The sequence below is a fragment of the Giraffa tippelskirchi genome, chromosome 8 (assembly GCF_054371585.1).
Source record: "Giraffa tippelskirchi isolate mGirTip1 chromosome 8, T2T-mGirTip1v1.2.pri, whole genome shotgun sequence".
Lineage (NCBI taxonomy): Eukaryota > Metazoa > Chordata > Mammalia > Artiodactyla > Giraffidae > Giraffa > Giraffa tippelskirchi.
The window spans coordinates 150,897,308-150,910,265 of NC_137282.1; the positions used below are offsets into that span (position 1 = coordinate 150,897,308).

The following is a 12,958-nucleotide window of genomic DNA, read 5'->3' on the forward strand; positions in this document are numbered from 1 at the left end:
TCATCAATGAACAGCTCCTAATTCTGTTTATTTTCTTACCAAGAAATGCAGCTTTTTCCAGTTTCATCTTTTCTTTTAGTTGGCCCCTGGGAGCAGCAGGTGGGGGTGTGGCTCAATTTCTGCAACCAATGACCCATCAAGAAATTTTTCTGACACAGTCATCTCCTCTGCTATGAATTACGCCTCCAGCATGTGAGAGCTCTTCAATCTCTTTAAGATTAGATCCTCATCTTTTTTTTTTCTCCCATCTCTCCTCTTACAAACTCTCTACAATGGCTTTAGGAATCACTCTTACTTCTGTAGTATAGAAAAATTTATACTATAACCACTTCTAGTACATTTTGGTGCTTTTGTGCAACATGAATGTCAACAGTTAGAGAAAAGAAGACACACCTTGTTGTCCTGGTTATGTAGTACTGATGACTATTTCAAATAGAAAAGCATTATAAGGTCATCTATTTGATTCCCTCCTCATCGAGAATTAAGTGGATCAAGGAAGAAATAGTCCATTTCATAGCTACTATTGGTGCACAGTGCCAACTCTTTTTTTCTGTCTGCTTAAAAAAAAAACCAAAGAACAGCCCTGAAACCCCTGAAAACTCTTAGCAACCATGCTCATGTTTCAGTATCTTCCCCTTGACCAATCCTCCTGTAAGCAGTGCTTCTTATCTCGATGGATTGCAGGGCCACAGAGCATAGATTCAGGAGGCAGAAGGTTTGAGTTTCGGCACTTAGTCTATGACTTGTAGATTCCGAGATTGTGGGGAAGTCGCTGAAGATTTCTGAATCCAGTTCCCTTGTCTGTAGCATAGGGAAGACTCCCACTCATAAACTCACAGGATTGAATGAGATTTTATTACTTAGAAGTGTGTCTTGGCTAGAAAGACTGGAAGCCAAGTATTCGAGCTGGGTATCATGGCTGTGATCCGACATGTTTGGGCAAGTCTGGAAGGTTAACTGGCACACTGGCCAGGTTTGGGCTTGCCTGACAGCTCAGGGGAGCCACGGTGACTGGTTTATATTAAATCTGACAATTGGCCCCCAAGAGCATCACCTGGCACTGTGTCTGATGGGTAGCTAGAACCCAGGTGCTTGTGCTGCACCCAGGAACTCTGGTTAGAAGGGAGGGACTGATCCCTGTGAGCACAGATGAAAAGAAGCCTCTGTGCTGGCTTCCTGTCCAGCCTCAGAGAACCTGCCTCATATCACCTGAGAGAGAGAACTGGTGTGAGAGTGGGCCAAGGGAAACAGGTTCCTCCCTGGAGATGCCCTAGGCTACTGAGATCGCCAGCACGTCCCTCTCGAGACACAGTGACCCGGGTGGTACTTGAAGGTAGTGCATCAGTAGAATAGTGCCAGACGCTGTGTCAGGGCTGGACTTCAGTTCAGTTCAGTTCAGTCACTCAGTCGTGTCCGACTCTTTGCCACCCCATGAATGCAGCATGCCAGGCCTCCCTGTCCATCACCATCTCCTGGAGTCCACCCAAACCCATGTCCATCGAGCTGATGATGCCATCCAACCATCTCATCCTCTGTCGTCCCCTTCTCCTCCTGCCCTCAATCTTTCCCAGCATCACGGTCTTTTCAAATTGAGTCAGCTCTTCGCATCAGGTGGCCGAAGTATTGGAGTTTCAGCTTCAACATCAGTCCTTCCAATGAACACCCAGGACTGATCTCCTTTAGGACGGACTGGTTGGATCTCCTTGTAGTCCAAGGGACTCTCAAGAGTCTTCTCCAACACCACAGTTCAAAAGCATCAATTCTTCTGCGCTCAGATTTCTTTATAGTCCAGCGCTCACATCCAAACATGACCACTGGAAAAACCATAGCCTTGACTAGACGGACCTTTGTTGGCAAAGTAATGTCTCTGCTTTTTAATATGCTATCTAGGTTGGTCATAACTTTCCTTCCAAGGAGTAAGGGTCTTTTAATTTCATGGCTGCAATCACCATCTGCAGTGATTTTGGAGCCCCCCAAAATAAAGTCAGCCACTGTTTCCACTGTTTCCCAATCTATTTGCCATGAAGTGATGGGACCAGAGGCCATGATCTTAGTTTTATGAATGTTGAGCTTTAAGCCAACTTTTTCACTCTCCTCTATCACTTTCATCAAGAGGCTCTTTAGGTCTTCTTCACTTTCTGCCATAAGGGTGGTGTCATCTGCATATCTGAGGTTACTGATATTTCTCCCGGCAATCTTGTTTCCAGCTTGTGTTTCCTCCAGCCCAGCGTTTCTCATGATGTACTCTGCATAGAAGTTAAATAAGCAGGGTGACAATATACAGCCTTGACGTACTCCTTTTCCTATTTGGAACCAGTCTGTTATTCCATGTCCAGTTCGTTAGACTGCTTCCTGACCTGCATACAGGTTTCTCAAGAGGCAGGTCAGGTGGTCTGGTATACCTATCTGTATCAGAATTTTCCACAGTTTATTGTGATCCACACAGTCAAAGGCTTTGGCATAGTCAATAAAGTAGAAACAGATGGTTTTCTGGAACTCTCTTGCTTTTTTTGATGATCCAGCAGATATTGGCAATTTGATCTCTGGTTCCTTTGCCTTTTCTACATCCAGCTTGAACATCTGGAAATTCATGGTTCACGTATTGCTGAAGCCTGGCTTGGAGAATTTTAAGCATTACTTACCTAGCGTGTGAGATGAATGTGGTAGTTTGAGCATTCTTTGGCATTGCCTTTCTTTGGGATTGCAATGAAAACTGACCTTTTCCAGTCCTGTGGCCACTGCTGAGTTTTCCAAATTTGCTGGCATATTGAGTGCAGCACTTTCACAGCGTCATCTTTCAGGATTTGAAATAGCGCAACTGGAATTCCATCACCTCCACTAGCTTTGTTCATAGTGATGCTTCCTAAGGCCCACTTGACTTCACATTCCAGGATGTCTGGCTCTAGGTGAGTGATCACACCATTGTGATTATCTGAGTCGTGAAGATCTTTTTTGTACAATTCTTCTGTGTATTCTTGCCACCTCTTCTTAATATCTTCTGCTTCTGTTAGGTCCATACCATTTCTGTCCATTATTGAGCCCATCTTTGCATGAAATGTTCCCTTAGTATCTCTACTTTTCTTGAAAAGACCTCTAGTCTTTCCCAATCTGTTGTTTTCCTCTGTTTCTTTGCATTGATCGCTGAGGAAATCTTTCTTATCTCTCCTTGCTATTCTTTGGAACTCTGCATTCAAATGGGTGTATCTTTCCTTTTCTCCTTTGCTTTTCGCTTCTCTTCTTTTCACAGCTATTTGTAAGGCCTCCTCAGACAGCCAGTTTGCTTTTTTGCATTTCTTTTTCTTGGGGATGTTCTTGATTCCTGTCTCCTGTACAATGTCACTAACCTCCATCCACAGTTCATCAGGCACTCTGTCTATCAGATCTAGTCCCTTAAATCTATTTCTCACTTCCACTGTATAGTCAAAAGGGATTTGATTTAGGTCATACCTGAATGGACTAGTGGTTTTCTCCACTTTCTTCAATTTCAGTCTGAATTTGGCAATAAGGAGTTCATGATCCGAGTCACAGTCAACTCCCAGTCTTGTTTTTGCTGACTGTATAGAGCTTCTCCTTCTTTGGCTGCAAAGAATACAGTCAATCTGATTTCGGTGTCGACCATCTGGTGATGTCCATGTGTAGAGTCTTCTCTTGTCTTGTTGGAAGAGGGTGTTTGCTATGACCAGTGCGTTCTCTTGGTAAAACTCTATTAGCCTTTGCCCTGCTTCATTCTGTACTCCAAGGCCAAATTTGCCTGTTACTCCAGCTGTTTCTTGACTTCCTACTTTTGCATTCCAGTCCCTTATAATGAAAAGGACATCTTTTTTGGGTGTTAGTTCTAGAAGGTCTTGTAGGTCTTCATAGAACTGTTCAACTTCAGCTTCTTTAGCATTACTGTTGGGGCATAGACTTGGATTACCGTGATATTGAATGGTTTGCCTTGGAAATGAACAGAGATCATTGTGTCGTTTTTGAGATTGCATCCAAGTACTGCATTTCAGACTCTTTTGTTGACCATGATGGCTACTCCATTTCTTCTAAGGGATTCCTGCCCATAGTAGTAGATATAATGGTCATCTGAGTTAAATTCACCCATTCCAGTCCATCTTAGTTCACTGATTCCTAGAATGTCGATGTTCACTCTTGTCATCTCCTGTTTGACCACCTCCGATTTGCCTTGATTCATGGACCTAACAGGACTTAGTGGGGCCTCAAGGTTATAAAATGTTGGGAGCTCTTTAAGAAAAGAATACACAGTTACAAATATAAAACTTGGCACAAAAGGGACTACTTTTTTAGAATAATTAGGTCAATCCCAATAACTTACACTTTTAAAAAGCTTACTTCCAAAACAGAAATAGAGTTACAGATGTCGAAAACAAACTTATGGTTATCAAAGGGGAAAGAGTGGATAATCTGGGAGATTGGGACTGACATGTTAATACATGTACCAGTATATATAAAATGGGGCTTCCCAGGTGGCTTGGTGGTAAAGAATTCGCCTGCCAATGCAGAAGATGCAAGAGACATGGGTTTGATCCCTGGGTCGGGAAGATACCCTGGAGAAGGAAATGGCAACGCACTCCAGTATTCTTGCCTGGGAAATCCCATGGATAGAGGAGCCCAGTGGGCTACAGTCCATGTGGTTGCAAAGAGTCAGACATGACTTAGTGACTAAAATAACAAATATATAAAATAGATCACTAGTAAGGACCTATTGTACAGCACAGGGAACTCAGTACTTTGTAGTGACCTATGTGGGAAAAGAATCTAAAACTGGTGGATATGTGTATATGTATAAATGATTCACTCTGCTGTACAGCAGAAACTAATACAACACTGTAAATCAACTATACTCCAAAGAATAATAATTTTTAAAAAGTTGATAAACAGTACAAAGCCCACAAATGTAACAATACCTTTTTACTAGTTGCCTGACACATCTCTTTAAGACTGTTTTTCCTTACTCTCTTGGGTGGCATACTTTTTGATCACTTCTTCATATGATGATGATTTTGTAATATCACTTTCTAGAGAGAGAATGTAAACATAATTTGGTCTGTTTTTCTAGAATGGTTAATCAGAATTAATTCTAAATTATTGATTGTTAGGGTGAATAAAAGAATGAAGACAATGCAAATGATGCACTCTTTGTAATATTCCTACCAGCTTGTGCTCAACAAACAAGAATTCTGAAAGATTTTATTTTGAGTGATTTCTATAATAAAAGGGGGGAAATGTATGGCACATTTATAATTGCATACACTCACCAGAGACAATCTCTGTTTTGACTAGGTGTTGTTGAGAATCAAATTGTCTGCTTACACATTTACATGCCTAAGGATTAGAAGGAATTCCTACAGAGAAGCTTCTGACAGGGCACATTTCAAACCTTGTGCTCTATTACCCATGGCTCTGATGCCGGGAGTCACAGAACCTGTACATGCTGCATTAGAGCCTCTGGTCCTGCTCCTTTATGTGTGGATACCAGGTAGGCTGGCGCAGAGGGCACTAGGAGAATTCCTGGAAGACCATATCTATCCTGGTTCAGCCAGAAGTAACTTCGATATACCTGGAAGTGACTTTGAACCAGATGAATGATCCCATGAAATCCAAAATAAACTTCCTTTAGCCAGATTCCAAAAATGCCCCCTGGACACTCCAATGCCATTGGAGACAAAGTGACGTATAATGGAGGGGAAATTAAAGAGGAAAAAGAACGTGGGCTTTACCGTTTGTAACTAACACATTTGACTTCGGCAAATTTTAGGAAAAAAACAAAAATGACCACATGAAATCATTGCCAGGGACCTTTCTTGGTTCTTTGAAGGGGGCCATGAACGTGAGGGGTCCCCAGACTTAAGCTTTCATTAACTTTTCAGGAAATATACCCCTGGCTGAAATAGAAAAAATTCTGAATTTCATGGCTTCATGTAATAATTCATGTTTTGTTGATATCAAGAGCAGTTGGTAGGCAGTGGTAGTAAATCTGGAGTGGTACGTGGAGGCAAGAGGTAGGGAAGACCTTTCTTGGTGCAGCCATTCAGTGATCCAGGCCAACAGAGGCTCTGGCATCTTCAGCAAGTTCTGTGGACATCAGTAACTAGCTGCCAGACAGGGGGAAAGAGAGCGACAGAGCAGGAGATCACGAGGGAGGTTTCATTGGCCAGGCCAGGACGTGGTACTTCATTTCTTCTCATAGACTACTGGCTGGAACTCAATCCCAGGGCCATGCACCTGAAAGGAGGCTGGGAAATAGAGTACGCCTGTGCCAGGGGAAAGAGGACACACATTTTGGTAATTCACAGTAGTCTCTGACATGAGAAGAGACAGGATATGCCCTCAGTTGGGGTTAGAGTAACACACGTACAGCAAGACCACTCGGCTGGAGCCACAGGAGGCGCTGAGAAGCCAGCAGGAGCTTCTGTGTGTGCTCAGTCACTTTAGTCGTGTCCAACTCTGTGCGACCCCGTGGACTGTAGCCCACCAGGCTCCTCTGTCCAGGGGATTCTCCAGGCAAGAATACTGCAGCGGGTTGCCATTTCTTTCTCCAAGAATCTTCCCGACCCAGGGATCCAACCTGCATCTCCTTCATTAGCGGGCAGGTTCTTTACTACTAGTACCACCTGGGAAGCCCCCAGGAGCTTCTGGGAATTCCCAATCTCCTCTTTTTTTTTTGTCCCTTAGGTGTCATGGTAGCAGGATGGAAGTAATGGAGTTTTTCTACAAATGTATTTACATAATTGTCAAGTCTTTGCTTCTTCTATTACATATACTGCCCAGTTTTTGATGTAAGATATATAAGCTCTACTTTCTTCCTTTACCCTCCCCCCACCCCCATCCAATATCCTCTTGAACCAGGGAAAACGTATGGGGCTGTGGCACTGTGGGACTAGAGATGTATTGTTGCATTGTGGGTGTTCACAGAAACTATCATTTTGTTACTAGTAGTTTAACTCTTTGTACCTCCCATTCCACTATGATTTAAGGAAACCTGCCTGGAAATCAGTCTAAGGGATGATGATAATAATGTAGTCAACATTGGGTAAAAAGAGATTTTTAGGGAGACGTTTGCAAAGTCACATCACTCAGTTCTACCTACCGCTATTTACTGAAGGGATCCTCAATTCCTGATTTACTAGACTGTTCACTCTTAGGAGAAAACATGTTTCATTTACTTTGGGGTCCCAGTGACAAGCTGGGTGCTATACTGGATTATTAGAATTTTCCTTTTACTCTCCTAAATACAAGCATTAAACATTTTTTGATATGTAGCACTGTTAAGAGCCTTGTCAGAATAAGACACTAATGCCCAGGTTCAACAAATATGTTCATTTTGATCCACAATTCCTGGATATTCCATAATTAATTGAACTTGGGGTCTTGCTTTGAGATTCTTTCCATCCGATCTTTTCTACAACAATTAAAGAAAACATAAGGCTTACGTGTATAAATTATTTTTGGATTTCTCAGAATGTGGAAAGTCTCTAAATCAGTTGGAAAAGGTAAGTTCTTCATTTCTTCTGGCAGATGGAAAAATTACTTTTCCCTTGAAGCTTTTCTTTCCACGTAAGTTAAAAATCCATTAGCGAACTAGGCTTAGCTGGGTCCATTCATTGATATTTGATCCTTGTAATCTCTCAAGGAAAATCAATGTGTGGCTTTTCAGTTAATTAACATAATGTTAATAGAATGCATAATACCAGCAGAGCTGGAATCCTCGCACTTAAGTCTTTGGCTCAGGCTGAGTGAGCAGAAATGCCAGATCGATATTTCTGAGAAGAGAGCATATTTGTACCACTCAAGGGAAGACAGGCACAAGGAGACTCTTAGGTTAAAGCGGTACCTGTCTGCATGGCCCTGTGTACTTGCTTGAACAGGCTTGCCAAAGCAGGAAGAGAGAGCTAGAATAAAGCTAAAATGAGAAGGCTTGAAATTCTGTCCACATACGGGCAATTAAGTGTCAGCAATGAAATCTGAACAACAGATTCAATTTCAGCCTTCTGAGACATCAAGTTTGAGGAAGGATGTGATGAGAATGTGGGGGCTAGTGAATGAATTTCTTATATGGTTTCTCTGGTTAGAGACTGTAACCATGAAAAATAGCCTCATAGTACAAATAGTAAACACAGCCCTGATCCCAAGCTATTCAGATATTTCCCTACTTCTCCTGCCCCTACTTAAAAAAAAATTAAATTGTGGTAAAATACACATCATATAAAATTTACCATTTTAATCACGGTGGGGGGAGGGGCGGTGTCAATTTTTTTTTACTAACTGGAAAAAACAATTCAAAGAGAGGAAAACACTGAAAGGAGAAAAACCTTGCTCGGCATACTTTTAAACTGGTATTGGTGTTGCAATGATAAAAAATTAAGCTGGGATATAGTGGTCTTCATAAAAGCATTGACACGCTAGGCTTTGAAAGGAGTTCTGGGCTTCCCTGCTGGCTCAGATGGTAAAGAATTTGCCCACGATGTGGGAGATCCAGGTTCGATCCCTAGGTTGGGAAGATCCCCTGGAGAAGGAAAGGGAAACTCACTCCAGTATTCTTGCCTGGAGAATCCCATGGACAGAGGAGCCTTGTGGGCTACAATCCATTGGGGTCGCAAAGGGTCAGACATGACTGAGCGAGTAACACTAGCTGGCCCAGCGGGCAGCTTACAAGAGACTCTAGACTGAGTACCCTGGGCTGCCCTTTTCATTTTCAAGTGTATTAAGTACATTCACTGTTGTGCAGCCATTACTATCATTCATCTCCAGAACTCATTTTATCTTGCAACACTGAAACTCTGAACCTGTTAAACAATAACTCTCCTTTCCCTCTTCCTCCAGCCCCTGGAAACCATCTCTCTACTTTCTGTCTCCATGAATTTGACTACTGTGAAGTATCACATATCAGTAAAATCATACAGTAATTTTGTGATTGGCTTACTTCACTTAGCATAATGTTCTCAAGGTTTATCCTTATTGTAGCACATGACAGTATTTCCTCCATTTTTAATGCTAAATAGTGTTTCCATGGTATGTATATATACCCCATTTTGTTTATCCATTCTTCTGTCAATGGACTTGGGTTTCTTCTACTTTTTGGCTATTGTGAATAATGCTGCTATGAACATGGGTGTACCAATATTTCTTTGAATCCCTAATTTCCTCCTTTCGAATGTATGCTCAGAAGTGGAATTGCTGGATCATATGATAATTTTACTCTTGAGTTTTGAAAAACCGCCATACTGTTGTCCATAGTGGGTGCACCATTTTACATCCTCATCAATAGTGCATCAGGGTTCCAATTTGTCCTCATCCCTACCAACCCTTTTTCCTTAATTTTTTTCTCCTTTCTTAAAAAATTTTTATAGTAGCCATCCTAATGGCTAGGAGGGTGGTACAGCATTGTGGTCTCAAGGTCAGAGGCTCCACGAAGAGACTACTTGCTGACTGTTTTCTCTCCCCATCAGCCCTTCTCCTAAACCCTGTCTGTCTCCCGCACCCCACAGCCTTCCCTTTTCCCTTCTCTCTTTTCCAAATCTCCCAAACCATCTGTCATGACTAGTGTTCTCATTCACCTTTTTCTGCTTATCTCCTCTTCAGCAGCAAAGTGCTTCCGAGGCTGACAGCCTAATCTCCCCGCTGATCCTGTGTTTCTGAATTCATCATCCCGCCCCTCGGCCTCCTGCCCCTGCTCTGCTGCCCAGGCTGGGCAGGAGGAGGGCAGAGGAGGCCGGACCAGATCAAAAAAATACGAAATGTGGGGAATGATCCAGGCATAGGGAATGATGCTGTTGAACCCCAGAGGGCCCAGTGGTTCTGAAGGGGGCTTTTTTATTTTTCCTTCTTTTGGTCATTGTAGATTGTTTACTAAACATCAAACAATAGGCAGGGAAACACAACCTGATTTTTTCCCCCACTCTTTGGTGGGGCATGGTGGAAGTAGTGACGGATGGAGACAGAGGGGAAGACAGCTCTGTCCATCCCTACTGCTTTCCTCCCCAGCTATGTTCAAAGCCCTCACTCCGTTCTCACGGTGGCAACAGATAGCGGGTTGGTTTGGCCCCTGCAGTGGGAGGATGGACATCTAGAGTAGGAGTTACAAGGACCACTGAGAACTCGATGCTGTTCTCCAGAACTGGTAGAGAGTAGAACAGGAGGCCCAATCTGGGGTGGGGTGGAGGGGAGGGGGGCTGCTGGTTTCCAACGAGCCAGGTTAGATACAGGAGAGGCTGCCCTGAGTGCTGGATGGGCAGCTGCGCCTCACTTGGGAGAACTTGGTGGAAGGACAATCCAAGGAAGGAACTAATCCAAGGTCAACTTTCTTTTCCTTCCCTGAATCAAACATGACATACCAGGGAAAATCATTTCTGGATTGGCTGTAATGTTTCTCCCTGTCAATTCTCTCCTCCCACCTGGCAACTCCTCTCTCTGTTCCTGAAAGCTGTGCTTTGAAAGGATGGAACGAGCACTTCAGTTTACTGTTGTTTTTCCTTGTACTGAAATACAACCTCAAAGCTTATAGCAGAGGTGAGATTGGAATTGGGCTTCCCTTAGTGCTGTGTGCCCTCATCTTGATATTTGATGCATTATGTGAGATGTGCCATGTAATTGCCAATGTATACATTAGTTATATATATTGTATATGTTATTTCATATATATACATAGTTTTATTATACATATTCTTCTTACCTATCTGACTATCTATCTCTCTTCTCTCTGCTTCCAGGAAGGAAGCTGCTCATGGCTATTTAAGCTCTGAGATCTGCCCTTTTTTGCTCTGCAATTCATACCTTGAGCAAGGTCACCAGCTGAGTGGGCTTTCTGTATTGCTATCCAGAAGGTAGCTGTAAATCATTTCCCCCTTTTTGTCTTAACTGGGAGAAGCTGAGACTCATCACCTAGGGAAGAGGGCAGGAAACTGAATTGCGAAAAAGCTACCTTAAAACATAGACCTATGAAGTGAGGCCATTACTGTATATGGTGCTACTACAGATTTTCCTTTTCGTTTCTGTTATACTTCAGCTCATCCACTCCCCCTCTCCCACTGCCCCTGCCCACCCCTCCAACCTACATCCCCCCCGCCGCCCTCGGCACCATGGAGGATGCAGGCTCTGCTTCATATACATTATTAATATCTTGTGATTTTAAGATCATTTAATATTTTCAGAACATTCTCCTTTTATTTTCTCTTTGACATGTATGCACAAATTCTTCCTATATTCCTCCTTCTCTTCCAACTCTGACAGATGGGCTAGACCTTTTTATTTTTTTCTTTTTTGGCTCATTTGAGTATGCTCAAATGAATAGTGTAAAGTAAGTATGCTTTCAGCCAGTATTGAAGCGCTGAGGAGTGCAATTTGGGGAAATGAAGCTCAGGTAATGTGTCCATTCTCCGGGAAGAGGGAATTATGATAAAGTGCTGGAATTCTGTCTGTTACTGAACTGGCACGTCTTGGAAGGAAGTCATTGTCATTACCGTAGCTGTTTTCTTCTTGCTCCTCTCTCCCCCACCCTAACATATCATGTAATAAAATATATTTCTGGAAGAAGTTTAAAAAAAAAAACAACAACTGTGCTTGGGGAGTGGAAACTAAAGCTGATAAAATAATGAAATTAGGCCAGACCTTTTGTTATCTTTTTAAAAAAGTTACTTTCTCCGGCAGCTAATACATATCACTTGTTCCTGTTCAATTCTTTGAGTTCCAAAAGTTTCACTTCATAAGGGCACTGCCCTCTGTTATGGTAAGTCATTTGTCCATTGACAGTCCAAAGGCTGAATTTACAGCATTAGGGTTTTAGGATTTTTTTTTTTTTTTTGCTAAGTTTTCTTCTTGTGATCAGGTAAACCTCACTCGATGGACATGAGTTGGAGTAAGCTCCAGGAGTTGGTGATAGACAGGGAAGCCTGGTGTGCTGCAGTCCATGGGGTTGCAAAGAGTCAGACACGACTGACTGACTGAAGCGAAACCTCACTCATGAATCATGGGTTGCTGCAGCTGTCAGGAAGGAGCTTAAAAAATCTCATGTGTAAATGCCATGATCAGCAAACTGAAGTCTCACGGCTCTGAGTGGGAAGGTCCCAATTCTTGTTTAGCTTCCTGCCTGGGAGGTAGTAATAGTAATGCAGTCTTTGGTCAAAGGGAAAAGTTTTACGGGCCACAGAACAACTCAAAACTCAATAGCAAGAAGTTGGGTAGTTTCTTATGAAATTAGACCTATATCTACCCTACGACTCAAAAGTATTTACTCAAGATAAACAAAAAAGCATGTTCATAAAAACATTTTTACAAGAATGTCCATATAGTTTTTCTCACAAAGCTGGAAATGTCCACATGTCCATCAAGAAGAGAATGGGTAAATAAATTATGATATATTTGTGTAATGGAATACTCAGTTTCAGTTCAGTTGCTCAGTTGTGTCCGACTCTTTACAACCCCATGAACTGCAGCACCCCAGGCTTCCCTGTCCATCACCAACTCCCAGAGTCCACCCAAACCCATGTCCATTGAGTTGGTAATGCCATCCAACCATCTCATCCTCTGTCGTCCCCTTTTCCTCCTGCCCTCAATCTTTTCCAGCATCAGGGTCTTTTCCATTGAGTCAGCTCTTTGCATCAAGTGGCCAAAGTACTGGAGTTTCAGCTTCAACATCAGTCCTTCCAATGAACACCCAGGACTGATCTCCTTTAGAATGGACTGGTTGGATCTCCTTGCAGTCCAAGGGACTCTCACAATTGCACTCATCTCACATGCTAGTAAATGGGATACTACTCAACAATAAAAAGGAATGAGCTATAGAACATTGGTAACTCTTACAGAAATTATGTTGTGTGAAAGAAACCAAGCATTCATGCTAAGTTCTAAAACAGGCAAAACTAATCTTTAATGATCAAAATCAGAAGAGAGTTGTCTCTGGGTAGCAGAGAGTAGGGATCAACTAAGAAGCAGCATGAGGGAACTTTCTGGG

General features: G+C 42.6%; 1 protein-coding gene across 13 annotated transcripts in view; it reads right to left on the bottom strand.

Moving 5' to 3' along the window:
• Positions 1 to 12,958, bottom strand: part of LOC145516674 (uncharacterized) — a 201,996-nt gene that overhangs the window by 63,731 nt on the left and 125,307 nt on the right. For 8 of the 13 annotated variants that reach the window (XR_014061644.1, XR_014061647.1, XR_014061639.1 and 5 more), the window contains one exon: positions 4,917 to 5,027. The exons of the other annotated variants lie outside the window; for them this stretch is intronic. The gene's annotated coding sequence lies outside the window, so the exon portion shown is untranslated. The remainder of the gene's footprint in view (positions 1 to 4,916; positions 5,028 to 12,958) is intronic. 13 annotated transcript variants of the gene reach the window in all.